Source organism: Miscanthus floridulus, chromosome 10 (genome assembly GCF_019320115.1).
Source record: "Miscanthus floridulus cultivar M001 chromosome 10, ASM1932011v1, whole genome shotgun sequence".
Classification (NCBI taxonomy): Eukaryota; Viridiplantae; Streptophyta; class Magnoliopsida; order Poales; family Poaceae; genus Miscanthus; species Miscanthus floridulus.
This window is the reverse complement of record NC_089589.1, coordinates 84,762,542-84,772,993: the sequence shown is the minus strand read 5'-3', so window position 1 is coordinate 84,772,993 and position 10,452 is coordinate 84,762,542. Positions and strand designations below refer to the sequence as shown.

The 10,452-nt window shown below is 39.8% G+C and overlaps 1 non-coding gene across 1 annotated transcript; it reads right to left on the bottom strand.

Annotated features, from left to right (window-relative positions):
• Positions 1-636: 636 nt before the first annotated feature.
• Positions 637-745, bottom strand: LOC136490530 (small nucleolar RNA R71). Its single transcript, XR_010767809.1, has one exon. It is a non-coding gene; the product is annotated as a small nucleolar RNA R71 (small nucleolar RNA).
• Between the last annotated feature and the right edge of the window lie 9,707 nt (positions 746-10,452).

Here is a 10,452-nt window from a genome sequence, read left to right as displayed (position 1 = left end):
AAGGTAGCTAGACAAATGAAGTATTGATAAACTTATGCTTATTGATGTGATCGAGATAAACCACTGACATCTGCTCAAACAGGCTTACCCATGTTTTGTCTACTTGTGTATCTTATGTAGGGTAATGTATGACCGGTTTTGACCTTCCGACAAACTACGTTGACGATCCTAAAGCATTAATCAAGAGAACTAAGGCTAAACTCAAAAAAGATTCATCTTTAGAGTCAGAAGACAACCATATAAGGTGAAGCTTGACACCAAAATTTGAAGTCATGGCTGATAGGACTCTTCATGAATTCTCTGCTCCAACCACTACCAACATCCGAACTAGACCCACAATCAATGTGGGAGACAATGGATTCGAGCTCAAGCTGGCTCTCATCAATATGGTGCAAGAGAGCTAATTCTATGGAAAGGCACATGAAGATGTGAGTGCACATCTCCAGCACTTTCTATAGATCTGCATCACTTTCACCATCAAGGGAGTAACCAAGGACGCCATACTACTTCACCTTTTCCCATTCTCACTCTTGGGCAAGGCGAAGCAATGGTTCTACGCCAACAAAGATAGAAATACTATATGGGATAACTGCTCCACTGCCTTCCTAACAAAGTTCTTTCCTACGGGCAAGACCAATGCTCTGCGTTGGAGAATTTCAAGTTTTTAGCAACAACATGATGAATCTATCCCTGAGGCATGGGAATGCTTTCAAGACTATATATCTAAATGTCCTCATCATGGGATAGAGAATTGACTACTCCTATAGATGTTCTACCATGGGTTGACCAACAATACTCATGAGACCATGGATGTTGTTGCTAGAGGTGCATTCTTATCACTTACACATCCAGCTGCGACCACTCTTATGGAGAAGATGGCCTCCAAACAAGGCTAGAGTGAAGAACGAGTTCATACCCGCAAGAGAGGTGGAGGTATGCATCAACTCAAGGAGGTAGACATGATATCTGCCAAGATGGACCTACTGATGAAGAAGCTCGAAGACCGAGCTAATGAAAAGCAAGAAGTCATGCACATTCATGATTTAAGCACGACTTGTGAAGTATGTGGAAACACAAGGCATTCAGGGAACAATTGCCCTGAAATTCATGAGGATGTGAACTACATCAACAACAATAAATATCGTCCTCAATAGAATCAAAGATGGAACCAACAACAGTGGCCGAACTACAAAGGTAACTGCCAAGGTAACCCTCAAGTTAATAATTATAATAACTTCAATCAACCACCCTAGAGAGAATTAATTGCTAGCCAATCTAGACTTATGGAAGGATTATCTAAGAAGGTAGCTACCAATAATAAAATATTAGAAAACATAAATAATAGAATGGATAGCTTTGCTTCTGCCATTAAGAACCAGCATAGCTTTAATAAAATGATAGAATCACAAATAGCTCAGCTAGTGGCTGTTGTTCCTCAATCTGACAAAGGTAAGATTCTAGGGCACCCGGAAGATATAGAAACTGCAAATCTTGTCGAAATTCATAATGTAGCTTACTACTACATGGAGCCATCGATGAGAAGGTGGATAGATTACACCTTGCCTGACAAGAAAGGTGATGTAGAGAGACCTGTCATCCCCATCGCCATTGGACCACACATCTTTTAGGAAGCTGTCTGTGACTTCGGAGCAAGTGTCAACATCATGCCTAAGGTAATTTATGAGAAAATTTTAGGAGATCCTTTGTTGTACATAAATATGCTTTTGCAGCCTGTAGATCAATCACTCTGCTACCTCAAGGGAGTCCTTGAAGATGCCATTGTTCGAGTAGGACAATCATATGTTCCTATAGACTTTGTGGTTTTGGAAACAGGTGGAGATGAAAGGGTACCCATCATCCTGGGCCGACCTTTCTTGAGCACTACAAAAGCCATCATCTACGTGGATAGTGCCAAGATCTATTTTACCATCATGGATAGAAAGGAGAAGTTCTCTTTCAAGAACCGCATCTTACAATCTCCTAGTCATCCACAAAAAGCATACCTACCCGAAGAAACAACAGTGTCCAAGAAGAAAAACAATAGGAGAAGGAGGAAGAACAAGACCAGGCAGTCACCAGAAGAATTAGTCAACATGATCAACACACTCTAATCTAAGTACGACCACCTCCTCGCTTCACCATTCCTTGCCAAGAAGGATGATCCTGGCGTACCAACGATCTGTGCGCATGCAGATCCTTTTTCATTCATATCTATATATTCTTTCTAGTCACATAAGATGATAAAGAACTACTTAGTATCATTCTAGCAGTGATGCTAGGTAGCACCAACAAGCATCTCTGGCACCATCACTAGGGATGACAACCTAGTAAAGTAATGTTAGGAGATGTAGGTAATTAATAGGTGGCTATTAAAATAAGTGACAAGTTAATAAATACCAACAACGCACAAGGTGAGGACCCCCTACTCCATTGGCATCTTCAACACCAGGTACATGTAGTGCGGCATGGCCATAAACTTGGTGAGGGCCAGTCGGCCAGTGATGGCATGGTACTCCGTGTTGAAGTCGGTGTTAACGGTAGTTATCATACATATTTTATCCGTCAATTCAACATGCATAAGGGTATAAATGAATCAATAAAGTAGACTTAGGCGTTTAAACTAACAAATTCGATGAGTTTTGGTGAATCTATGTTTCTAGTAGGATTTAATCAAAAAACCACCAAGGAGGACCTAATCGTCAAAGCAAAACACGGAATCCCACCGCGGTACCTACATGGAAGACTCTAGAAGGATCCATGAGCCATGTCATAAAAGCAAAGGACCATAGGATGACATGTGGGGCCACCTGGCCCCACTATCAAGACACCCAGCCCTTGGTGGGCCCACCTATTAGCCAGCTTCCTACGTTAGTTTCCCACTACCTTTGAGGATGCATCTAGGCCGTTGCTTAAGTCAGTTTGATCCAAGGTCTCACGTTGGAACCTTAGGGCCATTTAATCCAGCCCTACCTCTCCCCATAGGCATAAGCCTCATTTGATCCTAAGAGCTAAGAAGCAGAAACGATAATTCATATGTCCACCAGGATCAGGGCTAGCAATCAAGAGAAGATTAGTCCTCGATAGGATCTAGTCTTGTATTAGAGATAGAGATAGAGTGAGAGGGAAGAGTTTTGGAGGAGTCCACCTCCTGTTAGTAGGCCTAGCAGGACAGTATTGCTATAGGAAACATACTCTATCTGTGTTTCTCTAGTATTATCCCCATAATTGAAAAATAGAAGACAAAGCTCACCGAAGTTAGAACTAGAAGACCTTAGTAGTCTCCTCTACGCTCCTATTATCTAGCCTTGATTGTGAAGTTGGGATAAGTTAGATTTAGCTATTCTCACACATGTTTCCTCGAGTTCGATATAAAACTGGGTACTCCTGGTGAAGTGCTACGTCAATATAATATCCGTGTGCTTGTAGATTATTCTGTGTGCATTAATTTATACCAACAAGCATTTCTGGCGCCGTTGCCGATGAAACGGTTGTTGAGTTAACTTCGAGCCTAGCTTATCCTTGTATTATACTGTTATATTTTCTTTTATTCTTTTACCATGGATCTAGAATCCACCCCCATTTACCAATATGGTGCACCCATGAGCATAAGCATACAGCCAAAAGAGTCTTCAAAGCCTATCCTAACACCTAGCAATGAGCTACATCCGTGTTTAGTTAATATGGTTTAGGATCAACCCTTTTTGGGTGAAGATGATGAAAACCCCTATTCTCACCTAAATTAGTTTGAGCAGACCTATGCATGCTTGCGCATTGTGGGCATGTCAGATGAAACCTTATGATGGAAGCTTTTACCTTTCTCCTTGATGGGAAAAGCTAAATGTTGGTACAATCTCACTATATGGAGTAGACAAGAAGATTGGGGAGCTCTATATTCTAGCTTTTGCTTATAATTATTTCCCATCTCTAGGGTAGTCAAACTTCGTTAAGAGGTTCTATCATTTAAACAAAAGAAAAAAGAATCTCTAGGCACTGCATGGGAATGCTTTAATACTCTTATTAATACTAGCCCTGACCTTGCCATCTAAGACTCTATTCACCTTCAACATTTTACATGGGTCTTGATAGGGGATCCTCAACACTTCTTAATACAGCCTTAGGAGGCTTGTTCTTGCATGTCTCCGCAAATGCGGGGAGAAGCATTCTTACAAAAATCTTAGAGAACATCCCTAAGGAAGTAGAAGAGGAACCATTAGAGGAAGAATCCCAGATAGCTAAATCTAGATCCATAGAAAACCCATCACCAACTTTAGCTATCCCAAATCCTAAGCCACCAAAAAAGGAGGAAACTCCAATTTTAGATTTTATGCTTGAATTCAAGGATGAACTTTTTGATAAATATGGAAACACCTCGAATTACCATACTATGAGGAGACCTAGAAGTCTAGGAAATCATTGAATGAAGAACCTTTAGATCCTTTTGAGGAAGCTTTCCTTAAAAAGACAATAAAGGAGCTAGTGTCTATTATAAGTAATGAATGGCTAGAAGAATCAGAGCTTTCCTCTGATGTTATTCATTTAGATTCACCTTCTATATCCATTCGTTGCCAGATTAATAAAGCTCCTGTTGATGCTCTTTACAATCTAGTTGTGGGTATTAATATCGTGTCTGCATCTTTTGCTCTTGATTTATTGGAACACATGCCATTAATCCCCACAACAAAGTTATTGAAAGGTCTTTCAGGACACATTCTCCCAAGTTTGGAAATTTTGTCTGTCGTCCCTATCCATGTCAACAGAACTAGAGTTCATTTGAGTTTTTATATCTTTGATATTATGGAGTTTGACCTGTTGATAGGGCAACCAATTGGAAGACTTATCCAAGAAGGCCAAATGGGGAAGTTGAATATAAGACTTGGAATTTTTTTTAAACTTTCTATACCCATTATTCATTCTCTAAATGTTGAGAGTGAGCCAATTCCCGAGGAAGACCCAATGGAAGATGTTATGGTTGCATCTCTTAATTATTTGATCAAACCCAACCTTGATGATGATGCCCAGTTCTTCATCGAGGAGGAAGATGAAAATCTAACAAATCCAAACCTCTAGATGAATTGTTCAGAACCACCTAAGCCCACCATTGAGCTTAAACCCCTACCTCCTAGTCTTAGATATGCTTTTCTTAATAATGATCAGGATTCTCCTATGATCATAAGTGATAAACTCTCTCATGCAGAAACCCTACGCTTGCTAACTGTCTTAGAAAAGCATCGTTCTGCTTTTGGCTACTCGCTCCTAAGACCTTAAGGGAATTAGCCATGCTCTTTGCACCCATCGAATCCCTATAGATCCTAACTCTATACCTTCTAGGGAGCCCCAAGGTAGGCTTAATAATGTGACAAGAGTGGTTGTTAAGAAAGATGTTTTGAAACTTCTACACGCCGAGATCATCTATCCTATGCCACATAGTGAGTGGGTAAGCCCTGTTCAAGTTGTGCCTAAAAAGGGAGGCATAACTATTGTTAAAAATGAAAAGAATGAATTAATCAACCAAAGAACCTTCACTGGATGGTGGATGTGTATAGATTACCAAAAACTTAACAAGGCAACAAAGAAGGATCACTTTCTGTTGCCCTTCATTGATGAAATGTTGGAGCGACTAGGCGAACCACTCTTTTTTTGTTTCCTTGATGGTTATTCAGGTTATCACCAGATACCGATCCATCTAGATGACCAAAGCAAATCCACTTTTACATGTCCATATGGAACTTATGCTTACCATAGAATGTCTTTTGGATTATGTAATGCTCTAGCTTCTTTTCAAAGATGCATGATGTCTATATTTTCTGATATGATTGAAGAAATCATGGAAGTTTTCATGGATGACTTTTCTATTTATGGAAAAACTTTTGATGATTGTCTTGAAAATTTAGACGAGGTTTTGCAAAGATGTGAGGAAAAACACTTAGTCCTTAATTGGGAAAAATGGCATTTCATGGTTAGAGAAGGCATAGTGCTTGGACACTTGGTTTCCGAACGAGGGATTGAGGATAGATAGAGCTAAAATTGAAGTAATTGAATAGTTACCTCCTCCCGTAAATATCAGTGGAATCCACAGTTTTCTTGGTCATGCTGGTTTTTACCGTCGCTTTATAAAAGATTTTTCACATATTGCTAGACCACTAACAAATCTTTTGGCTAAGGATGTTCCCTTTGAATTTGATGATGCTTTTTGAAATCTTTTAACATTCTTAAGAAAGCACTCATCTCTGCACCAATCATTCAACCCCCTGATCGGTTGCTACCTTTTGAAATGATGTGTGATGCTAGTGATTATGCTGTGGGGCAGTTTTGGGACAAACTAAAGATAATAAACATCATGCAATTGCTTATGCTAGCAAAACTCTGATAGGACCTCAACTTAATTATGCATCAACTGAAAAAGAGCGACTGGCTATTGTTTTTGCTATTGATAAGTTTAGATCTTACTTAGTAGGAGCTCCTGGCTGCTTTGAAATACCTGCTAACTAAGAAAGATGATAAACCTAGATTGATAAGATGGATTTTGTTACTCTAAGAATTTGATTTAGAAATAAAAGGTAAAAAGGGAGTAGAAAATTCTATTGCCAATCACTTGTCTAGAATGCAATTTGAGAATTCACAGGAACTGCCCATCAACAATTCGCTACGGGACGACATGCTCTTCAAGGTCACAAAATCTGACCCCTGGTACACAAATATTATTAATTTTATGGTTGCAGGTTATGTACCACCAGTCGAAAACAAAAGGATGCTCATCTATGAAAGTCGTCTCCATATATGGGATGAGCCATACCTCTTTAGAGTTTGCTCTGATGACCTGCTCAGAAGGTGTGTACCGATAGAAGAAGGCATCAAGATCATAGAACGATGCCACTCATCACCATATGAAGGACATTATGGAGCATTCCGCACATCATTCGAAGATCTAGCAAAGTGGATTCTTTTGGTCAACAATGTATGAAGACACGAAGGACTTCATCAAGAGGTGTGGAGCATGTCAGAGGCATGGGAATATTAATTCAAGAGATGCCATGCCACTCACCAACAATCTCTAGATTGAGCTCTTCAATGTCTGGGGAATTGATTACATGGGACCTTTTCCAAAGTCAAAACACTTGTGAATACATCTTTGTGGAAGTTGATTATGTCTCCAAGTGGGTTGAAGCCATGCCATGTAGAACTGCTGATGCAAAGCACTCCAAGTGGATGTTTGAAGAGATAATATTTCCAAGATTTGGAGTTCCAAGGATGGTGATTAGTGATGGAGGAACTCACTTCACTGACAAGAATTTTCACAATTACTTGACAAGGCATGGGATCTATCACAATGTTGCTACTCTATATCACCCTCAGACAAGTGGCTAGGCAAAAACATCAAATAAACAAATCAAGAACATTCTACAGAAGATGGTCAACGAGATGGGGACTGCATGGAAAGATCGATTACCTGATGCATTATGGGCTTACAGAACAGCCTATAAAACACAATTGGGGATGTCACCATATCAATTAGTCTATGGAAAGACCTACCATCTACCTATTGAGCTAGAATTCAAAGCTCACTAGGCCATCAGGAGATGGAACATGGAATTTGTAGCTGTAGGAACCAAGAGGAAGATGCAACTCTCTAAGTTGGATGAATGGCGTGAAAAAACATATCATAATTTTAAGATTTACAAGGAGAGAACAAAAAGATGGCATGACAAGAGGATCAAGAAGAAGGAGTTTGCCCCCGGAGATAAGGTATTACTTTTTAATTCTGGGGTTAAATTATTCGGGAATGGAAAACTTCAAAGCAAATGGGAAGAACCATTCAAGGTGATAAGCACTTCGTTGCATGAAGCGGTAACACTTCAAAATGATGAAGGTACGTTATTCAAGGTAAATGGTCACTGTCTTAAGATCTTTCTAGAACCTAAAAATCCACCTGAGGTTTTGGATGAGGTAGATTTCCAGATTTTACCATAAATTACACCACTGCCATCCTCTATAATGAATTGTAATACGAAAATATACTTTTCAGGATTAGATAGGAGTTAGAAACCACCACAAAAAAATCACCCCAACACCATGAAATGTGGGGCCGGTCGGCCCCACCTAGTGGCTGCCCGGCTCACTGTCAGTGCCTCTCGCGTCCCATCAACTCTGTCATGTCTTCTAGATCCTTCCTCTTCGTAATCCCATAGTTTTTCGACGCATTTTGTTTTTCCAAGTTACAAGACCTCATATGGATAGATCTTGACCCCTGCTACAAGTTGAACCCCCTATATAAATGAGCCCCTGCCTGCCTCTATTGCCATCCCATCGAAGCCTTCTCCTCCAATAGCAACAAAGCTCTCATCCTCTCTAGTTCCCATGGCCAACAAGCAAATCATCCCCTATGGAGCTGATCTTAACAACAAGCCTGACACGCTTGTGCTGACCATTGTTCCTCTAGAAGTTACCCCTATTTGCTCAAATCAATCCTACTATGCCTAAGGCATTCGCCGCCTGCTGATCGCTCCGCGACCGCCGCTACTACGTCTTGAAGGAAAGCCTCTCCAACAAGAGCCAAAGCTAGTCACCCAGAAGCTTTTCAAGGTGATGAAGGAAATCAACCATCTTCTGTTGAAAGATCATGAGGTGCTGACTATACTGAAGACCAACAAATTTGGAGATGTTACTTGTGCAAAGTATAAGTCGGTCACCCCTCGTACCACTATTGATGAAGTCCGGGCTATGCTAGAGCAGATTAAGGTTGTTCCTCCCAAGAGGAACGCAGCATCACCACCTATTCTAGAGGTTGAGAAGCATCCAAGGACAACTATTGCCCTCTTAGAAAAGAAGATTGAAGATCTAAGCGATGTTATCTATACATTCGAGCAAACGATCGACGAGGAACATGTCTACTGCAAGAGTCTACAACACGATTTAAACACTTTGAATCATTTTGTTGCTAAAATGAAGAAGTGATAATTAGGTAGTCATTTTAATAAGGCACAAGTGTTAGGTTAAGTGTTATCGTGTGTTCAGGTTTGTCGCTTAGCTCAGATGGTTAGGATATTAAAGTATGTGTTAGGTCAGAAAAAAGTGTGTGCTTGTGTAATAAAGTGCCTTATATTGATGAAATCTTATAGGCTCGCTATTTCTTTTGGATATGTGTTTGTCTTCACATGTTGTGCATAATGGTATACAGGAAAACAAGTGTGGGGGAGACACACCATGACAACAAAGATGAGATCCAATCACAAAGATCACGAAATTTGGGTAGCAATGGACCAAGAACCACGCTCGCCAATGTTGGACCGAGATGGGACTAAGAGAGGGCCACTTGGACTCTTACATGGGCTGCCTGGCCCACCACAGCACCGCCTTGCCTCGAGCTTCATCCACGGTCAGGTATGAGCCCAATACACTCTGTTTTTATATGTTTCGCTTTCCATTTTGAACTGAATTGAAAATCCATTAATAAACACCTTTAAAACCTAAGGAAAGATTATTTCAGTCAAGACTTAATGGTAGACTCACATAATACTTTTCCTAGAAGTCATGCAACTATTAGGAACTTATTATTAGGGACCCCATGTTGCTTAAGTTGTTGTGGAATGAGATATAGTAGAATAATGAGAACTTGATTCTCGATGTCTCGTTATTGGAGAATTTTATTTTGAAAAGTTAAAAAGAATAGCTACACCTTCCCTTTATGGAAAGCAATGTCCTACCAGAGCCAAATATAGATTAGAGAAACCTTCTACATATACTACTTGTCATTTGTATTAAGTTTGGTCAAACCTTGTGACCCTTGTTGAGAAACTTATCATGCTCTCAAGATCAAGATCACGTACACTCCACATATATCTGCTGCTCCTACACTAGGAGTATGCAACAACATGTTTTTCATCCACCCAAAAATGTTCTACTCCTACATTGGGAATAGACACAAAAATAAGTTTGATAGTATAAATGCTCCAAGTTCTTGTAAATGTCTTTCTTGAAAAGTTTCAATTACAGAAAAAGAGGCATGTGGATATGCAAAAGTTATTCAAAGAAAGAGTATTGGAAAAAATGGACAAGTGTCTGAGATATCTAGAACAATGGGTACTCATATGCCCGCCTGAAAAAAGAGAAAGAGATGAATAAGATAGCCCATGCTTTTCTTGCAAATGTTTTCAAGTTTTAATCAAGAGAGATATGTTTCAAGGAGCATAGTAGAATAGGATAGCCACCATATATATCCACACACATGCACATCTTGATCTAAGAGTATGACATCTTTCTCCTTGGATCCTTGTTTTGACTTTACAATATATGCAATGCGAGTATGTTTTTATATTCATCCCTACCTAAGCTCCACATAAGCTTTTATAAGTAAGCAAAACAAAGGCAAAATCATCAATGCCTTGGTGAGGATCCAAAAATACCACATATACAAAGTGATTTGAGAGTACTACAAAAGGAGAAGGTAAGCTATGT